A 27755-nucleotide genomic window follows, 5' to 3' on the forward strand; every position below is an offset into this window, starting at 1 on the left:
TTCCAACTTTTGTGTGTGTGTGTGTGTGTGTGTCAGTGTGTGATTGTGTGTGTGTTGTATTATCCAGAAAAAGAATAAATGTTGTCTATTGGGTTTTTATAAATAGATATATGACAAAAATAACTTTTAGACTTGTATGGCCCAGTGGGTAACGCCCTTCTTTCTCTCGATCTCTCTGTTCCACACGTGATTCTCTCTGATGATTTCTATCTTATTCTCTCAGAAGGGATCTCGAATGAAATGTTGTCTCATTGCTGAGTCGTTGGGTGAGTCTGGTGCAAGCAGTTAGCTTGCCCAGACTGACCCAGGTTCGCTAGACTTGACGGCGTGGGTCGATTCCACCCGGCCGGCTGATGAAGAGTTAGAGGAATTAATTTCTGGTGATAGAAATTCATTCTCGCTATAATATGGTTCGGATTCCATATATGTGCTGTATATGAAAAAGTCCCTTTTTATAGATAGTTGCAAAAATAACTAACCAATTGGTTCTTAGCCACGTAAAATAAGTCTGATCTTGCCAGGCCGGGGATCCCGGCCGGCTGATGAAGAGTTAGAGGAATTAATTTCTGGTGATAGGATTCATTTCTCGCTTTAAGTGGTCTGATTAAAATAAGCTGTAGGTCCTCTCTCTCTCTCTCATTGGTTCTAGCCTAAAATAAGTCTCTCTCTCTCTCTCTCTCTCTCTCTCTCTCTGTCCAGAGTCCTCTCGTGCATGCCTGTTTGTTTACTGAAATTAATTCAAAAGCAGTGTCTTTTACGCCACACAAGAAGGGGCAAGCGATAATTATCCTCTGTTCTTTGAGATCTTGAAGCAGGTTATCTTCAACCGTTAGACCAAACGTTGAGGACAGTAACGTTTTTTTATCTTGGTTGAGTCAGATAGCATCGTTGGAAAATGCAAAATCCATGGTAACTCACCCAGGCCTGGAATATGTGGCCATCCCAGCCCCTGTCTAAGTGATGTGGCAATTGGCCATCCAGAGTCCCTCCGTGACGAGGCTTCAGAACCTTCCTTTTGATCTCGGGATAAAAAAGCCTTCGAGAGGGAGTCACATTCAGGTCTGTGCCCTCTCTTTCATGGACTTCATTTTACGAACGTGCCCATTTTTATTTATTTAATTTGGGGGGGGGTGGAGAGAGGCAGCTGAGGATGTAATATAACTTCTATTTGGGATCCCACTCCCCTCCTCTTGCGGTCAGTCCAGTTTAGTCAGGAGCCCCCTTTTACATCTTTTCCTTTTGGCAACGCCAATTTAGGCAGCCGTGCAGGAGATTCTGTCGAGGCACGTGCTCCTCCACTCCTGCAACTCCTCTGAATCTATCTAAAGGTGTTCTCTGCTCTGCATGCAAGGAGAAGCTGTCGACAAAGAACGTTCCTTTCTCGCCTGACAACTCTCCTGCCGCCGGTTGTGTGAGGTAAACGTTACTTCTTCCCTTTTCACTGGACAGTTTCTGAGTTTTTCGGATTTCTTCGTCATTTTGCATTCTAAACGAAGTTTTTTTTTATATTTTGACCTTTTCAGTAACGCAATATACTCACAGATATATTGCTCATGGTTTGAGTTGCTGTATTTAATTATACTGCTCATCTTATTCTTAGATGTAGTTAAAGCACCTGCATAGATATCATATATGCATACATACATATATTTATATTTATATTTATATATATATATATATATATATATATATATATATATATATATATATATATATATATATATATATATATATATATATATATATATATATATATATATATATATATATTATGTGTTTTGAACATTTCATTAAGCACTTTCATCCCAAGAAAAATTTCGCCTATAATGAATTATACCTCATTAAAACTACTCAGACGAAAATAATCAGAAGTTTTTTTTTTTTTTACCAATTTACAAATACTGTGGACTCATTCACTGTGAGCATGAATTTCATTTAATTAGGAAGATTCCTGGTCATTCATTCATTCACTAAAGTACGTTCATTCATTCATTGAGGTTCATTCATTCATTATTTAAGGTACATTCGTTCATTTATTCATTCACTATTTAAGGTACATTCATTCATTCACTATTTAAGGTACTTTCACTCATTCACTATTCAAGGTACCTACATTCATTCGTTCACTATTTAAGGTACCTACATTCATTCATTCATTATTCAAGGAACAGTCAATCACTCATTTATTCATTACTTAATTTAATTCACGATTCCTCTCTTTCCATCACAGCCAAAAATGACAGCAAAAATGACAGCAAAAATTCACCTCTTAACAGAGACCTTCCATCAAATGTACAATCTCTGTCAATTAACCTAATGAAGGTTATTTTTCGTGACTGCATCTGATAAGCATTTGGTCGCACACAGCGAGATGAAGAGATTGCATGAATCAAAAACAGTGTTATTGAACTCAATTTTTGACATATTTTTTTCAGCTTCTGTGTCCGATTCTGTCATTCAAAAATTAAAAAATAATTTACATGTAAATATCTAGTTTACGAGGCAATCTACGTTCCATGTTCGGTATGTCCCCAGGAACAACTCAAATGACAGAATTTAATGAGCAGTTCTTATACAAATGATGATTTGCTTCTCCAGCATATCTCATTTGGACTTTTTGTATAATTCTCTCTCCCTTCACTTGACGTCCTTTACTAGAGATCCCCCGGGTAATGACGACCTCATTACGTCTAATCTACATATAAACATGTAAGGCAGTTAGGTAAATGAATAATCACTTTATTAAAACTGTCTTGCCAATCTGATGCTAAGATTATATTTTATTCAAACAATTACCATTCTAGCTAATGTAAAAAGGAGTCATTATCACCTTTCCTTCTAACATAGCCGACTGGATTACCCAAACTACAACATTTAAAAAAAAAAGTAATTTCATTATGTTTATGTATACCGTTCAAATACATAATTTTCATGCCATAATATTTCACTTTCTTTAAACAGTTTCCCAAAGCAGTTTTTGTGTTTCAGACTAAAATAGTTTTTCGTTAAACGGTCCCCTTTCTTTTAGACTGAGTCACTCAGTGTGTCCAAAAGAAAGATGAAAGTTCTGGACTTAGAAAATCGCGAAAAAGGCAGAGTCAGGATCGTTTCACAATTTCCTAACGAATCGTGCAAGACTACGATCCAAGCAGGAGGGGTCGGTGGTCTTCAGGTTGCAAGATCTAACAGGCCTTAATGGCACCGAGTTCAGGAGAGAGAGAGAGAGAGAGAGAGAGAGAGAGAGAGAGAGAGAGAGAGAGAGAGAGAGAGAGAGATTTTATGACCAGTTTTTTAGTTGTCTGTAAAAGAAAACTATTGAGATGGCTTTGTCTGACCGTCCGCACTTTTTCTGTCCGCCCTCAGATCTTAAAAACTACTGAGGTTAGAGGGCTGCAAATTATGTTGATCACCCACCCTCCAATCATCAAACAAACCAAATTGCAGCCCTCTAGCCACAGTAGTTTTTTTTATTGTATTTAAGGTTAAAGTTAGCTATGATCGTGCATCTGGCATTGCTGTAGGTGCCAACAATACAGGCCACCGGTGACCAGGCCGCAGCTGAGAGTTTCATACAGCATTATACGCTGTGAAGAAAATCGAATGCGCCGAAGAAACTTCGGCGCATTTTTTACTTGTTGAAGGTGATGAACAACCTCAAGGTTTCCTTTGCTTCAAGTGGCATTTCCTTTTCTGATTTGGAAGAGGAGAAATGACCAGAAAGAGGCAGATCAAGAGAATCAGAAGCGCTTACATTTCTCAGTAAAGACAGGGTAGAGATACGAAATTATTATTTTTTTGTTTTTTGTCGTAAGATAACTAATTACTTCATGACCGTGTTTGTTTGATATATATATATATATATATATAATATATATATATATATAATATATATATATATATATATATATATATATATATATATATCCTTTAAACTTATCTACTTTCAGTTCATGAATTTATCACGTCACCACAATTGCTATTAGGTAATTAGCTACCCTCCCACTGTTTTTATCTAATTACTTACTAGCATTGGGTATCTAACCCTGTTTTCTGTTTCCAAGGTTTCTACAATGACAGCAACGCCAAGAGATTCATGCAAACATTCATAAATAAGAGGAAAAAGCAAATATGTATTAAGATTCACGGAGTGTCTAAGACTAATTCTCTACAAGCGTATGAATGTCTATGAGCTGAGGCCTCGTCAACTTGAGTGACTGTAATTACACAACGTAATTGCCCTTGAATGCATTAGGCCTCTTAATGTCTATTATATCCTAATTACGTATCTGGGGAAATTGCCCTGATGAAGTGATGCTGGACACGAAGTCTTCATGATGGAGGTCATTCGCTTTCACTCAGGAACCTGATTGGCTCCGAGAGATCAGTAGTTACAGCCTATCACTACACTATTACAACTGTTACTATAACACTTTTACTTCTGTAAAATCATGAGTTTAGCTTAATTGTGTCAGTTCCCCAGAATGAAAGCAGGTTATCAAGATGTGTTATTTTTTAATTTTTCTCAAAGAGTAAATGTTTTATCCTCAACTTGATCCCATAATTGATGCAAAAAGAAGTAAATCTGAAGTGATAAGGAGAATTAGTATCAAATGTCAGTTTCTGAGCTTAAATCAACGTCATTACTTTCCTTTTTACTAATTCGATTCGTGAAAATCGTGTCATATTTGTACGAATATTTCTTTTCGAGAGACGTAAACAAAATGTGAAACGAGTGAAACAGGTGAGCCAATTAAGGGAACACAAATATTTTCTGGACAAACAAGGGATGTATCTGGTGATGAAGGTGAGAGCATAGTCATTGCACCTGGCTCCTTACAACAGCCAATAAGAAACATCCTTACAAAACGAGCTTGGGAATCACGCCACTCTTGGAAATTACCTTAAGAGGAAAAGTTATAGAAGTTTTATTTATAGTTTCCATAATATAGAATTGCACGTCATTCTTAAAGATAAGACATTAAAATAAAAAAATTCATGGAAAAAACGCTTGCAAATATTACTTTTTGCATCTTCAAGTTCTTCAATAGTACGTTATCATTTTTCAGTTACTTACAATTTAACGTCATTGATAAAGAAAGACATTCAAAATAAAAAAAATAGGAGAAAAAAAACTAACTAACGTCCAGTTTTGAGCACAGGCCGTAATCGCAAATTCTAAGAGTTAGGAAAAGCCTAAAGGGAAAAGTAAAAACCAAAGGGAAGAGGTTCACAAAGCACTGGAAGGGAGAACAAATCTTTGCTGAGGCCAAGAGAACAAACACCTGGAGGAATCTTCAAGAAGGAAAAAAAAAAGGAGAGCAAGAGGCGCTCTTTCAGTCCATGGCCCATCTGTTCTGGAAATAGAAGACCGAGACTTGAGAGGGAAAGCGAGAGAGCTTCTGGAGGGACAAGACGTGAACGAACTTCGTCTTCACTTTGAAGGCAGATCTTTCGTATTCTGAATGAGTCCTTTCCAGCAAGCAGACGCAAGCATACAAGAAGGCGATAACGCATGAGACGGAAGTCAGTGATGTGACTGATGCGGTTAGTGTCAGTTTGGGGTGGCCTTATGCCAGTTGGGACTGTTGTTTCTATGAAGGCTATACGCCATGCTGAAAGTCATATGAAACGAGTAAAAAATGCGCCGGTGTTTCTTCGGCGCAACGAGTTTTCTGTACAGCGTATAATGCTCTATGAAACACTCAGCTGCGCCCATGAAACAGTCAGCCGCGGCCGATGAAACTTTCAGCCACGGCCATGTGGTGGCATGTGTTGTTGGCACCTATAGCGGTGCCAGACGCAAGATCATGGCTAACTTTAACCTTAAATAAAATAAAAACTTCTGAGGCTTGGGGCCTGCAATTTGCTGTTTGATGATTGGAGGGTGGATGGCCAACATAACAATTTGCAGCCCTCTAGCCTCCTCAGTAGTTTTTTTAAGATCTGAGGGCGGACAGAAAAGTGCTGACGGACAGAGAAAAAGCTCAATAGTTTTCTTTTACAGAAAACTTAAAGGGAACTTAACAAAAGCTAAAAGGGAACTTACAAGTATTTGCCGGTAAAAAGAATGGAACTTCGCAAGGTAAATCGGTCTCAAAGTCAGTCTCAAAGAACGAGGTTGATTTGAGCTTAAATATAAACGGGGCTATACTTGATAAATTTGAACAAGACTCATATACTGTCGTTTGATAAAACTGCTCATGAAATGTCAGTTGATAAATGTAAGAGACGATTCTGGAGGAACTCTAGAGAGAGAGAGAGAGAGAGAGAGAGAGAGAGAGAGAGAGAGAGAGAGAGAGAGAGAGAGATTACAGAACGTATTTTGAGCGATGTTTGTCGAGAAACCATTTCAGCAATATTAGATAAACAACGGGAACTGAACCCATTTCAGCCTATAAAGATCCTATTCACTTTTACATTTCAAGTGAGAGTTGTATCAATTTGCTTGTTGTCTGTTTTGACAGAGAGGTAATTGCTAGTAATTGTTTTATAGACGTTAACTGATATGTTACTGAAAAACAGAGACGATCCGAATATAGGTGGAAAATAATGCAGAAATTTTTTATTTGGTATGACATATGCGGAATGTTTTTCATACGAGTAAATTGCCATGTCTAAAAAAACATACAATTGGATCTGAAGTATAGACCAAAAATTAGGTTTTTTCTTTTTAATTGTATGATAAAAATGAGTTTTCCTCAAGCGACCTCTTAGCTTCATTTTTGTAATTTATATAAGACTTGATTATTTACTATTTTCGTTTCATTTTGGGTTTTATTTTTTTTGTCATGTTTTCGAGTCATTCTCGTCCCATCTTTTTAACCGTAGTGACGACACTGTTATTAGTAAATCAACGAAGAAGTACGAATGTATTAATTTCAAACACTTATGTCTGACCTAAATAAATACAGTACAAAAGAAAGAGCTTCCAGCGCACAATGAAAACGAATTTTGTAAACTGTGATTACCTGAACGAAACGAATGCAGGTTTCTTTCGCTAAATCCGATGACATGTCAGTAATATTCTTGCCACGAGATTTCGCAATGTTCGAGGGATGAATTTCTTTCCTTCCTCCTCCGCCTCCTCCTCCTCCTCCTCCTCCTCCTCCTGATCCCGAGAGAAGTCGAATGTTTTGCTTGAGGTTTCTTACAGGGTCGTGACGTTTGCAAGAGGCGAAATGGTCTCATGTTCAATGATTAAGTTGTACTTTTGTGTTACGTGTTCACCCCATCAACATCACCACCGCATTGTCTGTTAATTATTCTGAAGTATGATAAAGGGAAGCAAATTTGATCATTATGAGTAAAGCGCAAACAGTCCTTCAGTTACCATCGACATGTCTGCATTAGACTAAATTTTGGAAGAGAGAGCTAAAGTAAATATCGCGTGAATTGTCTGCTGGACAGGAGACAATTTTGAAACAAGTAAAAAATGAGCCGAAGTTTCTTTGGCGCAATCAAGTTTTCTGTACTCGCAGCCACGGCCCATGAAACTCAGCTGCGCCCCATGAAACCTTCAGCCACGGCCCGGTGGTGGCCTGTGTTGTTGGCACCTATAGCGGTGCGAGACGCACGACCATGTCTAACTTTAACCTTAAAAAGAAAAACTACTGAGGAGGCTAGAGGCTGCAATTTGGCATGTTTGAAGACTGGGGGTTGGATGATCGACATACCAATTTGCAGCCCTCTAGCCTCAGAGGTTTTTAAGATCTGAGGGAGGACAGCAACAGGGCAGACAGAATAAAGTGCGGACGGACAGACAAAAAGCCATCTCAATACTTTTCGTTTACAGAAAACTAAAAGGAGAAATTATTACGTATATATATTTCAGCATTGGAAGTAATGGTATTAGCAATTAAACAACAAATGAAAAGTAGAGTAGAAGTGTGACAAATTGTCGTGTAATGAAGACCTTTAGAATTAATAAATGTCCCTCTTGAAATGTAGATCAAAAAGAAGAAGCAAAAGAAACAGCGAAGTCAGATCTGTTTTCTCGATAATAAATCATACGTAAGATATTCTTTGCAAGGGTGCCCTTTGGGAAAGATGGTGAGGGGAGGGGGTGACGGGTGGGATGTGTTTGACCTTGTTCAGTAATCAATTAAATTTACGAGAGAACTTTTGCTTCTGTTGTCTGCTAAGGTAAGACAGATGGAAAACTAGAAATAATTTTGTACCGTAGGCTTATCGAGATGAGGTGGTAGGTGGACAGGTGGCTAGCCAGTGATAATTTGCATCGGAAGTTCATCAAAGTGACACAGATAGATAGATAGACACTTATGTGTAGTTGGTCTGATTTGGGAGGTATCCTGTTCGTAATTGCCTACCAACCTTTTGATTACTAGCATAGTGTATATATACTATATATATGGGTATATATATATATATATATATATATATATATATATATATATATATATATATATATATATATATATGTATGTGTGTGTGTGTGTGTGTGTGTTTAGATAGATATATATATATATGTGTATATATATATATATATATATATATATATATATATATATATATATATATATATATATATATATATAATATTGTATTGTCTTCCTTCAATTATAATTTGAGTTGATTTTTAGTTATTCTAGGAATTGTAATAACCTCAAACTTAATGTCTCTAGACTCTCTCTCTCTCTCTCTCTCTCTCTCTCTCTCTCTCTCTCTCTCATTCCCAACATTCCCAGACCTATAAAACATTCATAAAGCAGAGTATAATTTATGTTCATGCTGAGCAGTAAGAAGGTCAAAATGATTAAGCACGAGCGCGCGAGAGCCTCTGGGAAAACCTCATTCCAACTTGTTTACGGCCCCTGAACCTTCCCTCAGAAGAAGCAGAGAGCTTTCCAGGCACGTAAGCCGTTGCTCTGATGGATGATAAGCGTCCTGTTTAAGAGAACGGGAGAAAGAGAGAATTTACCAGGAAGGTGAAGCAAATAATTGATAATGTTCCACCTGGAAGATGCAAAAGAAACGTCGGTGTGATTTTGGGTTGCTCTCAAGAACTCAGCCACTCTTTGTTCCTTTTTCTTGAACCAAAGAGGTTACCCCGGAGGGGAATACCGTCAGTGCACCTCACGGGGTGCACTGTAGGCATTACTAAAGGTTCTTTGCAGCGTCCCTTCCATGGCCCCTAGCTGCAACCCCTTTCTTTCCTTTTACCGTACCTCCGTTCATATTCTCTTTCTTCCGTCTTCCTTCCGAACCACTCCTAACAATTATTTCATAGTGCAGATGCAAGGTTTTCCTCCTGTTACACCTTTCAAACCTACCTACTCTCAGTTTCCTTTCCAGCACTGAATGACCTCATAGGTCTCAGTGCTTGGCCTTTGGCCTAAACTCGATATTCCATTCCAAAGAGCTTGTCTTTCTTATTATGCATTCATTGACTGATTGAGGTCAAAAGGTGTCGTTGCATTTCTGCTAATCTTGTTCTGTTAGTGGTTCTTCCCAGGTTAGGGAGGAGGGCGAGATTACCGATTACAGGGCGTTTTTCGTGACGCACTGTAGACGCCACTAAAGGATCTTAGCAGCATCCTTACGGCCTTAGGGCATGGCTCTCTGTCTATTACTTTTTATCCTTTTTACTGGTGGCTCTTCACTTAGCTGTCCAACTTCTTTGTCTTTTCCAGATGTAATTTTCATTTAGGAATAAATCTATAACAATAGTAATAATAGTCCAACTACTTTAATGAATGAACACTTAACATTTTCTAGAAGCTTGAATTTCAAGTCAGTGGCCCCTTCGGTGGGTTTGCTCCATATGAATAGGGTTGACCTTCTGAATAATAATAATAATATCCTAAAAATCCCAATACTTCATTTTACTGAAAAGCAAATGATCACGATATCTTTCACTCAGTGAAATTCGATATATATATATATATATATATATATATATATATATATATATATATATATATATATATATATATATTATATATATATATATATATATATATTAATATATATATATATTATTATATATCAAATATTATTATTTATTATATATAATGTCACTAAATCACGCGTAACATTATATTCAGCCAGCATACAGGAAATTTGAAATTTTATTATTGCTTTTGTTAATTCAACATTTGTATTAAAAACTTAATTCCATTATCCATGGTGCTTCTTAATTCTACATTACTACACACTGCTATGTAATATGTTATTTTTATATATATTTATAATATATATATATATAATATATTATATATATAATAAATATTAATTTATATATGTATATGTAAATATATATTATGATTATAATTATATATAATCACTTTAACACGTGATTCTTTTATAACACATACACACATATATACATACATAATTGAATATTTAATCCATGCAACACAGAAAAGATTATTGATAATCTTTGGTAAGGAATTCCTTTTTGTAGGTTGTTGTATTTTGAGAAATCCCCGCTTTGAACGTTTTAGGGTGGCCCAGTCATAATCTATAAAAAAAAATGTTGGTCACATGATCGTACGTGGAATGAACATACGTACATAAACTCCGCAGGCAGTTTCTGCAAAGCATTTACGAAAACGAGCCCCCATCCCTCCACCTCCTGTGTTTTATGATATATGTTTAAGTAAATCTCGCTTATTTTGTGTCACGTATATCCATTAAGAAACAAGGCAGGAAGAGAGGCGCAAAATAAAATGCTCGACCAACATCGTATTTCGGGAGGAAATGCACTAAGGAGGAGCCTCCATCTGAGGAGTAAATTCTGCTCGTGCGAAAGGCCTTTTGAAATGGGAGTGTGGTTGGCGTTGTTCTGCTCCCGTGAAATATTTTACCTGGGAATAAAAAAAAGGGAATTTTGCACCTGGGCTTGTTGAGAGAGAGAGAGAGAGAGAGAGAGAGAGAGAGAGAGAGAGAGAGAGCATATCTATGATCGGTCAGGTTTGAAATTCTTTAAGATTATTTCATTTATAGAATGAGGTAATTTGACATTTACTTGTTGTAAAAATGCTAGTGTACTAATTTATGAATTGTGAATTATGGTTGAACATTACTGCAGAATATAGAGGAGGGATTATGAATTATAAATATCCCAAAATTAGATTCACTTTACATAAAATTCTATCTATCTGTCTGTCTAAATCTGGCTGTTGAGCTTCAGACTGTCACTCGATGGGCCGGAGTTAAACCTCGGCCGGCTGATGAAGAGTTAGAGGAATTTATTTCTGGTGATAGAAATTAATTTCTCTATAATGTGGTTCGGATTCCACAATAAGCTGTAGGTCTCACAGTAACCAATTGGTTCTTAGCCACTTAAAATAATCTAATCCTGTCTAAGAGTTGTTAATCAGCTCAGTGGTCTTTACTTAACTTATCTGCAAAATTATATATCAGTCTTTCCATCTCCCCTCTACTAGCCTAAACAAATCATCTATTATCTGTCTAACTACCAACTGTATCTCGACGGTCTTACAAATCATCATCATCAACCCCCTCTAACCGTGGCCTTTCCTCAGGCACAAAAGTTCCTTCGGAAATTGAAATGGTTGCTGAACTAGTTTAAGATACACTCTCTATTCTTTCATTTTTATACACATGGACCTTTACTGTCCAAAAGACACATTTGATTTATTTTACCTTTTTGCTTCTGGGTTTCAATATAAAATTGCAAAATCTGCATTTGTTCATTCTATTTATGCAAATCATCTCCCCATATCGCAGTTTATCATAATCGAATTTGGTTTTTACTCATTGCCTAATTTATAAGATAAAAACTTACAATGCTAAAAACTTAAATTGTCTCCACTACCGAAGACAGTTCAGTGACGCTTATCATGGAATTCTGTATCTAATGCAGATGTATTTATGGGTATTTCATGAACTATGCTTCTTGCTCTTTATTCATATTTTCCTTTTAACGACTATTTTCTTTTAGATTAACGTAAAGAAATTGTCAGAGCATTGTGAGAAAACTTGAGTGAAACAAAACTCTTCGAATCAGAATTAGGTGGCTGTCATTTGGCCCTTTGTGCTATTACTAATCTTCGATCTTGCACAACATTTCTGCTTCTTCAGAGTTAGAGAAGGAAATTTGTTCTTTTGTCGCTTGATAATCAGGAAGTCAACAGAATTCTCGCCCATCGTGTACAAGAAACTCTTTTGAAGTTATTTGTGACGTTAAAAGTGAGTTCCAGAGCATTTAAATGATTCCTATTTAAGCATTTAATGGTCACAATGTAGTGTCACTGTATTTTAAGAACGTGGGACCAGACGCCTTCCCTGAATAATCGGAAAACATGACCCCAAAAAATATGCCCCAAAGGAGAATGAAAACAAACTTCAGCTTACGAATTATACTAAAATTCCAAAGAGGAGGTCATAATATCCCTTAAGGTAAAGTCATTTTGATTTTACAGCTAGGAGAAAACCTAATTTTTTGGCCTACATTTCAGCTCCAACTGTTTGTCTTCTAGCGAAGTGACAGTTGATTTCGACGAAAAACATTCCGCATATGTCATACCAGAAAAACAATTCCTGCATTAATTTCCCCCTATATTTGGATTGGCTCTGTTTTTCAGTAACATATCAGTTAACGTTCTATAATACAATTACTAGCAGTTACCTCTCTGTCAAAACAGACAACAAGCAAAGTGATACAACTCTCACTTGAAATGTAAAAGTGAATAGGATCTTTATGGGCTGAAATGGGTTCAGTTCCCGTTGTTTATCTAATATTGCTGAAATGGTTCCTCAACAAACATCGCTCAAAATACGTTCTGTAATTACAGTGAATCTCTCTCTCTCTCTCTCTCTCTCTCTCTCTCTCTCTCTCTCTCTCTCTCTAAGGCGCGTCTCTTACATTTATTATACATTTTTGAGCATATTATCAATGTGTATATGTGTCCGTATACGAACAAGTATGCTTATATCAGCATAGCCCGTTTGTGTACAACTCGTCCTTTGAAACTGACTGAATATTACCTTTTGAAGCTCCATTCTTTTTCCTGCCAACAAATTTCCAGTTTGTTTTTCCATATTACCGTCTGTATAGTGTGTGGCCTTTATAGACACAACAGTCCAAGCTGGCATAAGGCCACTCCGAACTGACACCTAGCGCATCAGCTACATCACTGACCTCTGTCTCATGCGTTGTCACCTTCTTGTATGCTGGCGTCTGTTTGCTGGAAAGGACTCATTCAGAATACGAAAGATCTGCCTTCCTGTCCTTCAAGAAACTTTCACACCTCCCCTCAGAAGTGTTTGTCTTCTGTTTCCGGAACAGAGGACAATGGACTGAAAGTGCGCCTTTTGTTCCTCCATTTTTTCCTGCTTGTTCTTAAAGATTGTTGCAGGCGTTTGTTCTCTTGGCCTCAGGAGAGATTTGCTCCTTTCCAGAGCTTTCTGACTCCGGTGATCTTCCTTTCCCTCCTCAGAATTTCTATCATTCTCTTAGCAAGGTTTTTCTCCATTTTTTTTTATTTGAATATCTTTCTTTATGAATGACGTTCGTTGAGTTGTAAGTTATTGAAAAACGATGACGTATTTATGAAGCATTTTGATATGAATGGACGTTGCTCAATTAAGATTGAAAAATACATTTTGGAAAACTAAGTAACATTCACTTAAAGGCAGATTCCATGAGTGTCATGATTTCCGAGCTCGTTTGAAGGATTTCTTATTAGTTGGAGAAGAGACAATCCTTCATTATGCAGAAAACATTGCTGTTCCTGGAATGAGCTCACCTGTTGCACCTGTCACATCGGTGAGGCAACTCCCGTTGGCGTCATTGTATTAAGCAGTGAGTGCGCAGTTTTGGCACAGGATTCAGAAGTCGAATTGACGGAAAACAAAGTAATGATGTTGATTATAGTTCAGAAACTAACATTTAATGCTTAATTCTCCTTGTTACGTAAAACTGATTTTTGCGCAATAATTATGGGATAAAGTTGAGCATGAAAACATTCAATTACAAAAAAATCTAAAAATAATATTTTGATAATCTGCTTTTATTTTTGGGAACTAATACAAGTAAGCTAAACTCGTGATTATAAAGAAGACGAAGAAGAAAAATAAGTAAAAGAAGAAATTGTAGTAGCAGTAGTAGTAATAGTAATGGCAAAAGTAGTTATAGTAGTGATGGGATGTAACTACTGATCTCTCGGAGCCAATCAGGTTCCTGAGTCAAAGCGAATTACCTCCATCGTGAAGACTTCGTGTCCAGCATCACTTCATCAGGCAATTTCCCCAGATAGGTAATTGAGATGTAGAAGACATTAAGAGGCCTAATGCATTCAGGGACAGTTACGCTGTGTAATTACTGTCACTCCAGTTGACGAGGCCTCAGCTCATAGACATTCATACGCTTGTAGTGAATCAGTCTCAGACATTCCGTGGATCTTTATTTATATTTGTTTTTCCTCTTGTTTATGAATGATTGCTTGAATCTCCTTGCGTTGCTGTCATTGTAGAAATCTTAGAAACAGGGAACAGGGTTAGATGTCCAAGGCTTGTAAATAATTAGATAGACAGTCGGAGGGCAGCTAATAACCGTAGAGGAATTGGGGTGACGTGATAGCTTCATGAGCTTAAATTAGATAAGTTAAAGGATATATAATATCTTTCATAAACGTATACGGTCATTAAATAATAAGATATCAGTTATTAAGGTAAAAATTCATCTCATTTCTCTACTGTGTTTTTACTGAGAAATTCCATGGCCTCTGACTCTCTTGATCTGCCTCTCTCTGGTCGGTTCTCCTCTTCCGAATTTAGGAAAGAAAAATTTCACTGAAGCATTGGAAGTCCTCACGTTCTTTATTCTCTGGAAAATTGGTCATAAAATAAATATATACTTCAATACTTTTATTCTCTTTTATCTCTCTCTCTCTCTCTCTCTCTCTCTCTCTCTCTCTCTCTCTCTCTCTCTGAACTCAGTGCCATCAAGGCCTGTTAGATCTTGCAACTTAGTTTAAGAAGACCACTGAAGACCCTGATTGGCCTGGTCGTAGTCTTGCACAACTTCTTAAAAAACTGCTAAGAACCAATGGTTCCTGACTCTGCTTGTTTTTCGAACCACATTTTTCTTGCCAGAACCACTTTCACTCTTCTCTGGAAGTCTTCATCGACTCAGTCTGAAAAAAGAAAGGTGACTCTGCTTCTGTCGTTTTCTGCGACCGAGTCCAGAACCTTCACTTTCTCTTGGAAACTCGTTTTCAGTCTGAAAGTCCTTGCTAGTTTTTCTGCCGATCGATCAGTCCTTTTAGTTTTCTGCACAGCGTATAGTGTTGTATGAGACTCAGCCACGGTCCGGTGGTGGCCTCAGCCACGGCCCATAAAACTCTTAGCGTGGCCCATGAAACTCAGCCACGGTCCGGTGGTGGCCCTTGTTGTTGGTACCTATAGCGGTGCCAGAAGTACGATTATGGCTAACTTTAACCTTAAATAAGAAAAAAAAAAAACTACTGAGGCTTGAGGGCTGCAATTTTGGTATGTTTGATGATAGGAGGGTGGACGATCAACATAGCAATTTGCAGCCCTCTAGCCTCCTCAGTAGTTTATAAGATCTGAGGGCGGACTGACAGACAAAGCCGGCAAAATAGTTTTTTTTTTGCAGAAACCTAAAAGTGCTTTGGGAAATTGTTAAAAGAATGTGAAACTTTATCGCATGAAAATTATATGTTTGAACGATATACATACACATAATGAAATTGTGTGCAGTTTGGGTAATCCAGTTGGCGATGTTGAACAGAAATATGATAATGGCTCCCTTTCACAGTCTGTTTTGAAAAACAGATATGATCATCTTCCCACCGAATTGGCAGATGATGGTTTTCATTAAGCAATCATTTATTCACTGTATCTATCTTTCATGTTTGTATGTGATTAAACCTAATGAGGTCATTATTACACAGGGGATGTCTAGTAATGGACATAAAGTAACGGGAGGGGGAATTATTCGAAAGATCCTAATGAGATCCGATGGAAGAACAGTCTTCTTTGTATGAGAATTACTTATTAGACTTTTTATCATTTTAGTTGTTTTCAGGTACATACTGAACGGGGAATTTAGGTAATCTCTTAAAACTAGAGAATTCACATGTAAATTACAGATTTAATCATTTTTCTGATGTACAGAATCAGACAAATCTGAATTTGAAACATATGTCAAAAATTGAGTTCTTTAAAATCGTTTTTGATTCTTTTAATCTCTTCATTACCTTGTGTGCGGCCGCATGTTTATCAGATTCAGTCAGGAAGAATAACCTTCATTAGGTTAATTGACAGAGATTATACATTTGCTGAAAGATCACATTTAAGAGGTGGATGATTGATTGCATTTTTGCTGTCATTTTTGGCTGTGATGGAAAGAGGAATAGTGAATTAAATAGTGAATGAATGTTCTTTAAATAGTGAATGAAAGAATGAATGTACCTTAAGTCGTGAATGAATGAATGCACTTACCTTAAATAGTGAATGAATAAATAGGAATCTTTATAATGAAATAAAACCCATATTCACAGTGGATGAGTCCACAGTATTTGTAAATTAATCAGACAAGCAGTTAATACATCAGACTTCCATCTACAAATACACGCTTGCATGTGAACATCACTGAACCTTAGAATAGTACACAATACATTAGTAAGGTTGCCTAATAGTTGCTAGTTCTTCTTGGTCATAATCTTAGTCATACAAATTTTGTGAAATTTGATTATTTTTGTGTATTGTTTTACTGAGGTATGATTATATTAATTTTACTTGGTATGAAAGTGTTTTTATGTATGTATTTATATACATATGCATATGTATATACATACAATACATATATATATATATATATATATATATATATATATATATATATATATATATATATACCAAGATATATTATATATATATATATTATATATATATATATGCATATATATGTATATATATATATATATATATATATATATATATATATATATATGTATATATATATATATATATATATATATATATATATATATATATATATATATGTATATATATATATATATATATATATATACATATATATATATATATATATATATATATATATATATATATATATATATATATATATATATATATATATATATATATATATATATATATATATGCTGGTATGCATATGATTGATGTTTTAACTCCCTTTGCGAATAAGAAAATAATAATGTTAGATATAGCTACTCAAACCACGAACAAGTCGAAATATATATAAAAAAACTTCACTTACAATAAACATAGACGATAAAATCCGTATAGGTAAACTGAATTGCAATGAACCTCACTAATTGATACTAATCTTAGAAACCTTAAGCCAACAGCGACTGAATAACGATTAGCTGACAGACCCAACGGCAGGAGAGTTGTCAGGCGAGAAAGGAACGTTCTTTGTTGACAGTTTCTCCTTGCATACAAAGCAGAGAAGACCTTTAAATGGATTCAAAGGAGTTGCATGAGTGGAGGAGCACGTGCCTAGACAGAATTTCCTGCACGGCTGCCTAAATTGACTTTGCCAAAAGGAAAAGATGCAAAAGGGGGCTCCTGACTAAACTGGACTGGCCGCAAGAGGAGAGTTGGTTCTCAAATGGAACTTAAATTAAACCCCCAACCGCCTCTTCCCATCCCCCCAAAAAATAAATAAAAAGGAGGCACGTGCTTTAAATGAAGTCCATGAAAGAGGATGGGGTGCATACCTTAATGTGACTCCCTCTCAAAGGCTTTTTATCCCGAGATGAAAAGGAAGATTCTGAAGAGAAGGTCTCCCGCTCGGTGAGCCTCGTCACCGAGTGGCTGGAATAGCCAACGTCATTCCAGTTCTCCTGACTGGAATGGTCTCGTCGAGTTGCCAAGAAGATTTGTACTTTTCAACGATGATATGACGTGACTCAACCATGGTAGATTTATATTGTCGCCAATGTTTTGTAGAATAGTTGGAAATTTGTTTGCATCATGATCCCAAAGAACAGATGATTATCGTTGGTCCTCACTCTGTCCTGTAATATATCCCCCTTTTCAATTCAATTTCAGTTACTTATATATATATATATATATATATATATATATATATATATATATATATATACCATATATATATATATATATATATATATATATACACACACACATATATACAATATATACATATACATATATAATGTATGTATATATATATATATATATATATATATATATATATATATATATATATATATATATATATATAATTATGAATGAATTTTTATCACATCACCCTGATTTATATGCAAGCATTAAGCTACAAATGTCGTTTAATATCCAGTTCGCTCTATCTCGGAAATAATATATTTATATATATGTAAACCGAAGGGGAATTTTAGTTGATAATAAGTTCGTTTTCTCATGGGCTCGAACCACGGAACATGAAAACTCACGACGTACTTTAATGAAATATTAATTAAGGTAAGCCTTGAACAACTCTCACCGTGGACAGCCGTAAAACCCCATCAAACGCATGAAGAGATAAAATCTCACATAAGAATGATGGAAGGTCGCCAATTGAAAGTTCTGAGCAATACAAGATTCTACTTTATTGCACACAGATTATGGCATTTCAAATAACAGAATACTAATTCAACTCTCAGTAAAGAAAATTAATGATAAAATTTACAGAACAGCGGAGAGTCAGTGGCTCGGGTAATACAAATTTTGGTTCCTGTCGGAATTTACTATATTTCCATAATTCTTGCAATACTGCAACGTTGATAAATCTGTCGCAGTTGGACAGAATTCTGCAGGCAAGATGGATGTCCAGGGAACGACGGTGAACGATATAACGCGTGTCCGGAAATAGAACAATCCCAGATAAAGCTTCGTGGAAAGGTGGTTTCTCTCAATAGCAGTTATAAGCACGTGGGAGGAGTAACTTAGGTTTCACTACGAGCAAGGGACGATTAATTCGCGAAATTAATTTACACTGGAACACTGGAAACGGGATGTCAAAGAGTATTTACTGGGGAGAGAAAATATGAAATGAAATGAGAGATTCAGGATAAGGAACAGAACTGGTAACACTCGAATACCAATAGACGTACCATGGGTTGCCTTGCGATGTGCACCTTGCACTAATGGCTGGATGATCTGCAGTTTCTTCCTTTTAGAACTCACGTAGCCGCTTGTAGCCCCTGGGTTCCAGTTCACAGGAAGAGTGCCGTGAGTGTGGCAAGGACAGGGAATTACAGCAAGGTTGCTCTTACTGACTAAAAGGCAGACTGAGTAAGACTGAGAGTTAGCAGCCTGCATCACATACCTATATCACTGCCCAATTGGCCTGATGGCAGACGCTATATTCTTCAAACCAGGGGCATCAGCTGTTATCTGTAAAGAACATTCGAGAACCAGTACAAGGCTCACACAGTAGGAGGTAGATGAAAAAAGGGGTTAAAATCTGCGACGTTCGGTTCCCTGGCGTTAAGCGCTCCCTAGTGAATAGTTTAATTCTACCTGAACCCAATGTGAATGACACACCTTAAAGTACCTTTCCACACTTTTGTGTGTTGGTCCTGGTGGCCACCCTTAAAGAGATGATGGCTGCAGAAATCTGTAAGAATAAATTTCTGCAAGAATATATATATATATATATATATATATATATATATATATATATATATATATATATATATATATATATATATATATATGTATGTATGTATGTATGAGTATGTTTGTATGTATGTATATATATATATATATATATACTGTGTATATATATATATTATATATATTAAAAACAAAAGATAAACTAACAAATTAATGAATGAAAAGATAAAGATGTAAATAAAATATTAAAGTACTATAAGAATTGTTTTAGGTAGTACAGCATTTGAATCAACACATGTTAGTCACCGCTTCTAATACATTCTTGTTATTTAATGACAGTGAAAACTTTTGTGAGACAAAATGTCCTCGGGCTTCATAGACCCAAGAATGAATCTTCGAATACGGCGGCGTAAATTTATTTCTGCAGAGATATTTCTGAAATGGACCTTTTCAAGAATGTCTTCAATGACCTTGATTTTGTCTCATGTCCTTCTTGAAACTTTATTTTGTTCTAAAAGAAAATATTTGGGTATCGTTACAATGCGTAAAATTAGATCAACCAAGGAAGATTATTCAAATGTGTTTTTTGAAAAAGTTCTGTGGTATTCCCTGACACCTAAGGACATTCCATTCTGTCAAAGATTGCTTGTAAGGTTTGTGTATTTGCCTGCCTCCATATTTTTATCATTATTTTTTTTTTCGTCTATCACAGTTATTCGACTGGGTGGTTTTTATAGTGTGGGGTTCCAGGTTGCATCCTGCCTCCTTAGGAGTCCATCACTTTTCTCACAATGTGCGCTGTTTCTAGTAGTACACTTTCCTGCATGAGTCCTGGGGCTACTTCGGCATCTAGTTTTGCCAGATTCCTTTTCAGGGATCTTGGGATCGTGCCCAGTGCTCCTAAGATTTTGGGAACAATTTCCACTGGCATATTCCATATCCCTCTTATTTCGATTTTCAGGTCTTGATACCTATCATTTTTTTCTCTTTTCTCATCTGCGCTGGTGTCCCATGGTATTGCGACATCAATGAGTGATACTTTCTTCTTGGTTTTGCAAATCAACGTCACGTCTGGTCTATTGGCACTTATCACCCTATCTGTTCTGATACCATAGTCCCAGAGGATCTTTGCTTGATCGTTTTCTATCATTCCCTCAGGTTGGTGTTTGTACCACTTATTACTGCAAGCTAGCTGATGTATCTTGCACAGGCTCCATTGGAGGGCTTTTGCCACTGAATCATGCCTCTTTTTGTACTGGTTGTGCGCAAGCGCTGGACATTAGCTTGCTATGTGGTTTATGGTCTCTTCTTTCATATTGCACTTCCTGCATGTGGGTGAGATGTTATTTCCATCTGTTGTTCATTGAACATACCTGATTCTTAGGGCCTGATCTTGTGCCACTGTTAGCATTCCTTCTGTTACCTTCTTGAGTTCTCCCCTCTGTAGCCATTGCCATGTTTCATGTATTGTCCGTGCATTGGTTTGTTGTGCCATTCCTCTGTTCTGTTTTTCATTCTCCTGTCTCTGAATATTTCTGGGTCTTCGTCTACTTTTATCAGTCCTTCTTCCCATGCACTCCTTAGCCACTCGTCTTCATTGGTTTTCAGATATTGCCCCAGTGCTCTGCTCTCGATGTTGACGCAGTCCTCTATGCTTAGTGGCCCTCTCCCCCCTTCCTTTCGAATTATGTACAGTATAGCCTGTCTGTATTTGCTCTTGGGTGTAGTGCTTTGTGTATTGTCATGTGTTTCCTAGTTTTCTGGTCTATGGTGCGGAGTTCAGCCTTCGTCCACTCCACTACTCCTGCGCTGTATCTGATTACTGGTACTGCCCATGTGTTTATGGCTTTCGTCATGTTTCCGGCGTTGAGTTTTGACTTGAGTATCGCCTTAAGTCTCTGCATATATTCTTTCCTGATCATTCCTTCATCTCTTGGCTTATTATTATTATTATTATTATTATTATTATTATTATTATTATTATTATTATTATTATTATTATTATTAAACAGATTTTTATTTAAGATTTTTGTTTTCTCATGCATTAAACTTTAGTAGAAAAATGTTAGAGAAAAGGAATGCTTAATTTTACAAGGTAAAATTAGATAATGTCTATTCAAACTGTTGAAAATTCATAAGACTCACTTGCTCAGTAATAACCGGTATACTCTATTCACGACGAATGAAATGTAGAGGAACTGAAAATTATTTCAGTTCTAGTGGCAAAAGTTATTTAGGTTCGTAAATACAATGTCATCAGACCTCATACGTAATGAAATTAGAGGGGAATTTAAATTATTTAAAACCAGAGAAATCTAATTACTTCCGACTTAATTAATTACCTGGAAAGCATATTTTGTTTCTGGACTCGGATGCTCGACCCAAAGGAATGTGGAAACGTTCTCCCAAACACTACATCTTGTGCATACAGAGAAAGCGCATCAGCGTCGTGTTGAAACACAACATAAGCTCACATGCCAATAAAACTGCTTCAAATTACGCATCTTTTTCCAGTCTCTCTCTCTCTCTCTCTCTCTCTCTCTCTCTCTCTCTCTCTCTCTCCATATAACCAACCTACCTCTGAGCTAAATAATGATACATTTCAAATATTTCGTGAAGTCAGAGAAGTTTTCTAGAAAATAAAAATTTCATTAATAAAAAGGTACTCCAATTAATTCCTCGAAAAGAAGGTCCCAGCAGTGAGATGCTCTTTGTAAACAAGTGACCTTTAGTAAATCACTGGTTTCGTCTTCACGATTATCCATATCGGTTATTTAAATAATTTTTTTCTGTTATTCTTATAGCATTTTTTTATACAAATCGTAAATTTTCAGTGGAAAGAAAGCATTTTTATTTAATCTATTTTGACTAGCAATTCCTGGTAGTCTGTGCAAAAGGGTCTTCATTTTTTCTCAACTTTTCTCCAGCAAAGTTTTGGATTAACTACTTTTTCCTTTGACTCCTGAGAGACGCGAAAAAGACTTTTCCAAACTCTCAGAAAAGTTTTAATGAACTAAAGGCCAAATCTTACTTCTGAGACAACAGATGTCGGGCTTTTTGTCTCTTGCAGAATTTCATCCGAAATTCATGAATAGTAGCTTGGTGTCGGGAGATCCTCAACGTCCAGTTCATTTGCATGTATTGAGGAAGAATATCCCCATTCCACAATCTCAAATACGACTTCTAAGATCTGAAGGCGATAGATAGATTGATAGATAAATAGTCAGATTGACTGATGGTCCGAGAAGAACAAAGGCAGGTACATAATGTATAAATGTGCACGTTGTGATTTGAAGTGAAAAATTCACGAGCACATATATTCACCATTGTTGACAAGACACCAGCGCCATCTAGATCATTGTTGACAAGACACCAGCGCCATCTAGATCATTGTTGATAAGACACCAACGCCATCTAGATCATTGTTGACAAGACACCAGCGCCATCTAGATCATTGTTGACAAGACACCAGCGCCATCTAGATCATTGTTGACAAGACACCAGCGCCATCTAGATCATTGTTGACAAGACACCAGCGCCATCTAGATCATTGTTGACAAGACACCAGCGCCATCTAGATCATTGTTGACAAGACACCAGCGCCATCTAGATCATTGTTGACAAGACACCAGCGCCATCTAGATCATTGTTGACAAGACACCAGCGCCATCTAGATCATTGTTGACAAGACACCAGCGCCATCTATGAGTTGGTTATAGAACTAAACACTTTAGCCCAGAGAAGAATGGAAGTGTCTATGAGTTTCAAGATTTGTTCTTCCATCTCGGTCAGCCGAGCGTCCATAGTTACAGTCTCTGTCATTTTCGAAATATTACAACGTCTGACTCCAATAGTCACAGTCACCGTTTTTAAGGAAATGATTTCTCGGTCCCTGTTCGTGGCTCATTGATGTTGTAACATGGAATTGTCTCGTATCGTGACTATTTTTATATAAGGAGCCACTAACTCGATTTAGCCACTGGTAAATACCAAATCTTTTATATGAAGGTAAATGTATTTACAAATTTATATTCATAGATATTACAAAGTTCCCTAAGAGGGCCAATGATCATGGGCACTGAAACTGAATCTGTTTGTCTACTTCACTGATATTTCTTTCATCAGTGTCTGATGAGTCGATTGTGTGGTTCTCTCTCTCTCTCTCTCTCTCTCTCTCTCTCTCTCTCTCTCTCTCTCTCTCTCTCTCTCTCTCATTACACACATATATAAATATGTATATAGATACAGATAGATGATAGGTTGATAGATATATATCTATATACTGTAATAGTATGTGTGCGTGTGCGTATTTACTTATGTGTATGTGTATGCAAATGTGGATGAGCTAAAAGAACACCACATGTTTGGAGAAGTAACAGTTTTATTCAGTGACTCTCATGTATGAGCGTTTGACATAATCCACAGTAAATAATTATCCTTTAATGGAACCTTCAAAATGTATCTTTATATGTACTGCGTTTGAGAGAGAGAGAGAGAGAGAGAGAGAGAGAGAGAGAGAGAGAGAGAGAGAGAGAATTATTGTAATAATTTATGAAAGAAATTCAGTCAAAAAATCTCACAAACCAAATAGTTTTTATAAAACGACTCAGTCGTTATCAACTGCCAAATATGCTTCCAGTGCTTGAACGCAGTTTCCAAAGCAAAGCTGCCATTGCCTTCAGAGAACCACATTCAACAGAATTCCAGTGAAGGCAGAATGTAAACATCAGCCACCAATTATCTGTGAAGGACTTTGAAGCGGCGTTTCTCTTCCACCGACGCCCTTCACAGAGAAGAACCAGAGGAGTGGGCGACTTGATTCAGCAACAGGGAGGGCGCAAAGTGAGAGAGAGAGAGAGAGAGAGAGAGAGAGAGGGGTGGGGGGAGTTGTCACTGCATGGTAGGAAAATACTAAACATTGCATTTGAAGTTGGAAAGGGACCGTGGCTGAACCTGTTGATCCATAGCTTTAATGGTTCTTCTCTCTCTCTCTCTCTCTCTCTCTCTCTCTCTCTCTCTCATTTTCTCTTTCTATTTTGATTGACAGATTCAGCTTTGTCTTGTTTTCTATTTGATTGTCATTATCACCAGCGTTTTCAACTGAGTCTTCACACTAAATTTACCTGTGTCTGTTTCAGATGTCTAAGATTTAACAGTGAATTTTTCTTCGCGGACATTTCATAGTTATGGGATATCTGTGTCCTGGTCAGTGCGTCCCACTATACCTATATTTCATATTAGATGTATTTTTTTTATTTATTTATTTTTTTGTCTTTGTGTCCTGAACATTTACATATTATATACTGTGCATATTTGAAAATTATTAATAAAAAAATTATTAAAAAAAGGATTGTAGCATGCTTATTGTTAACAAAAAAATCTATTTTTATAAATCCGAACTTAAAAGTATGCATGTAATGGGCAACCCCTCCTAAGGAACTTAGTTTGTCCTCAAGATTGCAACATCCTGTGAGTGACGGAAGAGGCTTATTAATGTCTGTTTCTTGGCTGGATAATTATCTCGCTGTGGTAGTCAGTTTTCTTTGTGGCTGAAGCTTTCCTTTGGTTTTCTGCAAAAGAAAACTACTGAGATGGCTTTGTCTGTCCGCCCTCAGATCTTAAAAACTACTGAGGCTAGATGGTTGCAAATTGGTATGTTGATCATCCACCCTTCAATCATCAAACATTCCAGATTGCAGCCTTCTAGCATAAGTAGTTTTTATTTTTCTGAAGGTTAAAGTTAGCCATAATCGTGCTTCTGGCAACGATTTATGATAGGCCACCACCGGGCCGTGGTTAAAGTTTCAGTGGTTAAAGTTTCACGGGCCGCGGCTCATACAGCATTATCCCGAGACCAGCCAAAGATAGATCTATTTTCGGTGGCCTTGATTATACGCTGTAGCGGCTTTACAGAAAACTCGATTGCGCTGAAAAAACTTCGGCACATTTTTTACTGTTTCTTGTAGCCTCTAGGCATCAATCAGTTTCCTAACAGGAGGGTGTGGACAGTTGAAATTTGGATAGTCTTATGATATCCCTCTATACTATTACTAGCTCTAGGCCAGCCCTAGGAGAGTTGTTAACCAGCTCAGTGGTCTGGTTAAACTAAGATATACTTAGCTTTAGCTCTAGGCATGTCGTCTACTGCTCGATCACGAACATTCCAAGACGCAGTGGAGAATTTTGGTTGCTGCGATCCTGTTCCCCACTTCTGCCTCGTGCTCGGCTGATATGTGTAACTTCAGAGTATGCGATGACTTCGGGAAGCAAGTCGCGATCTGTGCCTGTTACTTCATAACTTACCGGAAGTGAAGCGAACGGAGAGAAATATATCATTTTCGAACTGAATGTTTTATCTTAGTTTTTCCTTCGTCGTAAATCGAGGTCACATACTTCTCCTAAATATGGATTTTCTCAATAAAGGTGAAACAGAGCCCATTTCTGTTCCTGAAAATCATCATGGCTAGACGGCATTTTTCCGTTGAGTCCCGTTGGTTCTCGTACTCAGTATATTTGCATTGGTATATTTAGGACTCAAAAATAAACAAACAAATAAAAATACATTTAGTATGAAATATATAGAGGAACGCAAATGACCGTACACAAATGCCCAGGGACGCCAGTGACCGGGACACAGCTGTCCAGCATGCAATCGACAGCATTTCATATGTGCAATATTGATATTTATTTGTTGTTTATTGCCTTTACATAATTGGGTTTACAGGGTACGAAACATTCGTGTTGCTTTGATAAGAGCATTTCATCTCACATTTACTTCTATCATGACTGTGTGTCTGTCATTTACCGGTCAGCTTTCTCCTTTTTACAAACATCCTGATTACAAGTTTTTAAATATAAAGGTGTAAATACATATGTATGTATATATACATGTGTATATATATTGTGTGTTTATATATATATATATATATATATATATATATATATATATATATATATATATATATATATATATATATATATATTATCTATACATACATAAATACATTATCAAGAGGAAACTTCATGAAATAAAGTATACAGCATAAACCAATTTATGGATTTAAATGATGTAACTAGTAGTTTGAAAGTGTAATTGTTACTATACATCCCCTAGAAAACTGGAAGCAAAAATACTGTTGGAAAAACACTCAAGAACTAGCGGACTTTGTACAGAACCAGATTTTCACGATTTTCAAATGTCTTGTATGCTGTGTAATTATTGTTATGGAAGTGTCTGGTAACTTCACCACAGTGTTAAGGTACAGACACTCAGCGTCACGCCTCAGTGTATACTTACCGCGTGTTCAATTTTGAGTTATTTACGAGATACTGATAATGTATATCTCAAGTAATGATGTTCAATTTTGAGAACTGACACTGTTGGTGAGATGAATGACAGTAATAAATGAAGTATATCCAAGTGACAGTGATGTTCAAGTATATCCCGTGATGGTAATGTCCAAATGACAGTGTTGGTGAGCATATCCAAATGACAGTAATAGTGAAGTATATCCAAATGACAGTGATATTCAAGTATATCCAGATGACAGTAATGGTGAGGTATATCCAAATGACAGTGATATTCAAGTATATCCAGATGACCGTAGTAGTGAGGTATATCAAAATGACCGTGATATTCAAGTATATCCGGTGATGGTGAGATTATATCCAGATGACAGTGCTAGTGAGTATAACCAGATAACATTAATAGTGAAGTATATCCAAATGACAATGATACTCAAGTATATCCAGTGATGTTGAGGTATATCCGAATGACATTGTAGTCAAGTATATCCAGATGACAGTGATAAAGAAGAGGAAAGTGAAGACAGTTTGGAAAATACGAAGTCGAAGGTTTCCGACATCTTGCGGGGAACCGCTGTATCGCATGGCCTTCTCCTGAGCCTTTTCAGTTTTACTTCCCAAGGATGACCCTTTGAAGGTCTTCAGCCGAAATGTTGACCCCACATATATCAACGGATCACAGAGTCTAAAATTTTTACTAATTATTAAACTGAGTTTAGTGGATAAATCTGACGCGATGATTCCAACCTTTGAATGTCATTGACAAGAGCTTTGAATGTTGCAAGTTGTTCTTCCCCCCAATTGACATTGGAAAGGTGAATCAACGCAAACCCTCGCACACTTCTAGGTAA

Source organism: Macrobrachium rosenbergii, chromosome 47 (assembly GCF_040412425.1).
Source record: "Macrobrachium rosenbergii isolate ZJJX-2024 chromosome 47, ASM4041242v1, whole genome shotgun sequence".
Lineage (NCBI taxonomy): Eukaryota > Metazoa > Arthropoda > Malacostraca > Decapoda > Palaemonidae > Macrobrachium > Macrobrachium rosenbergii.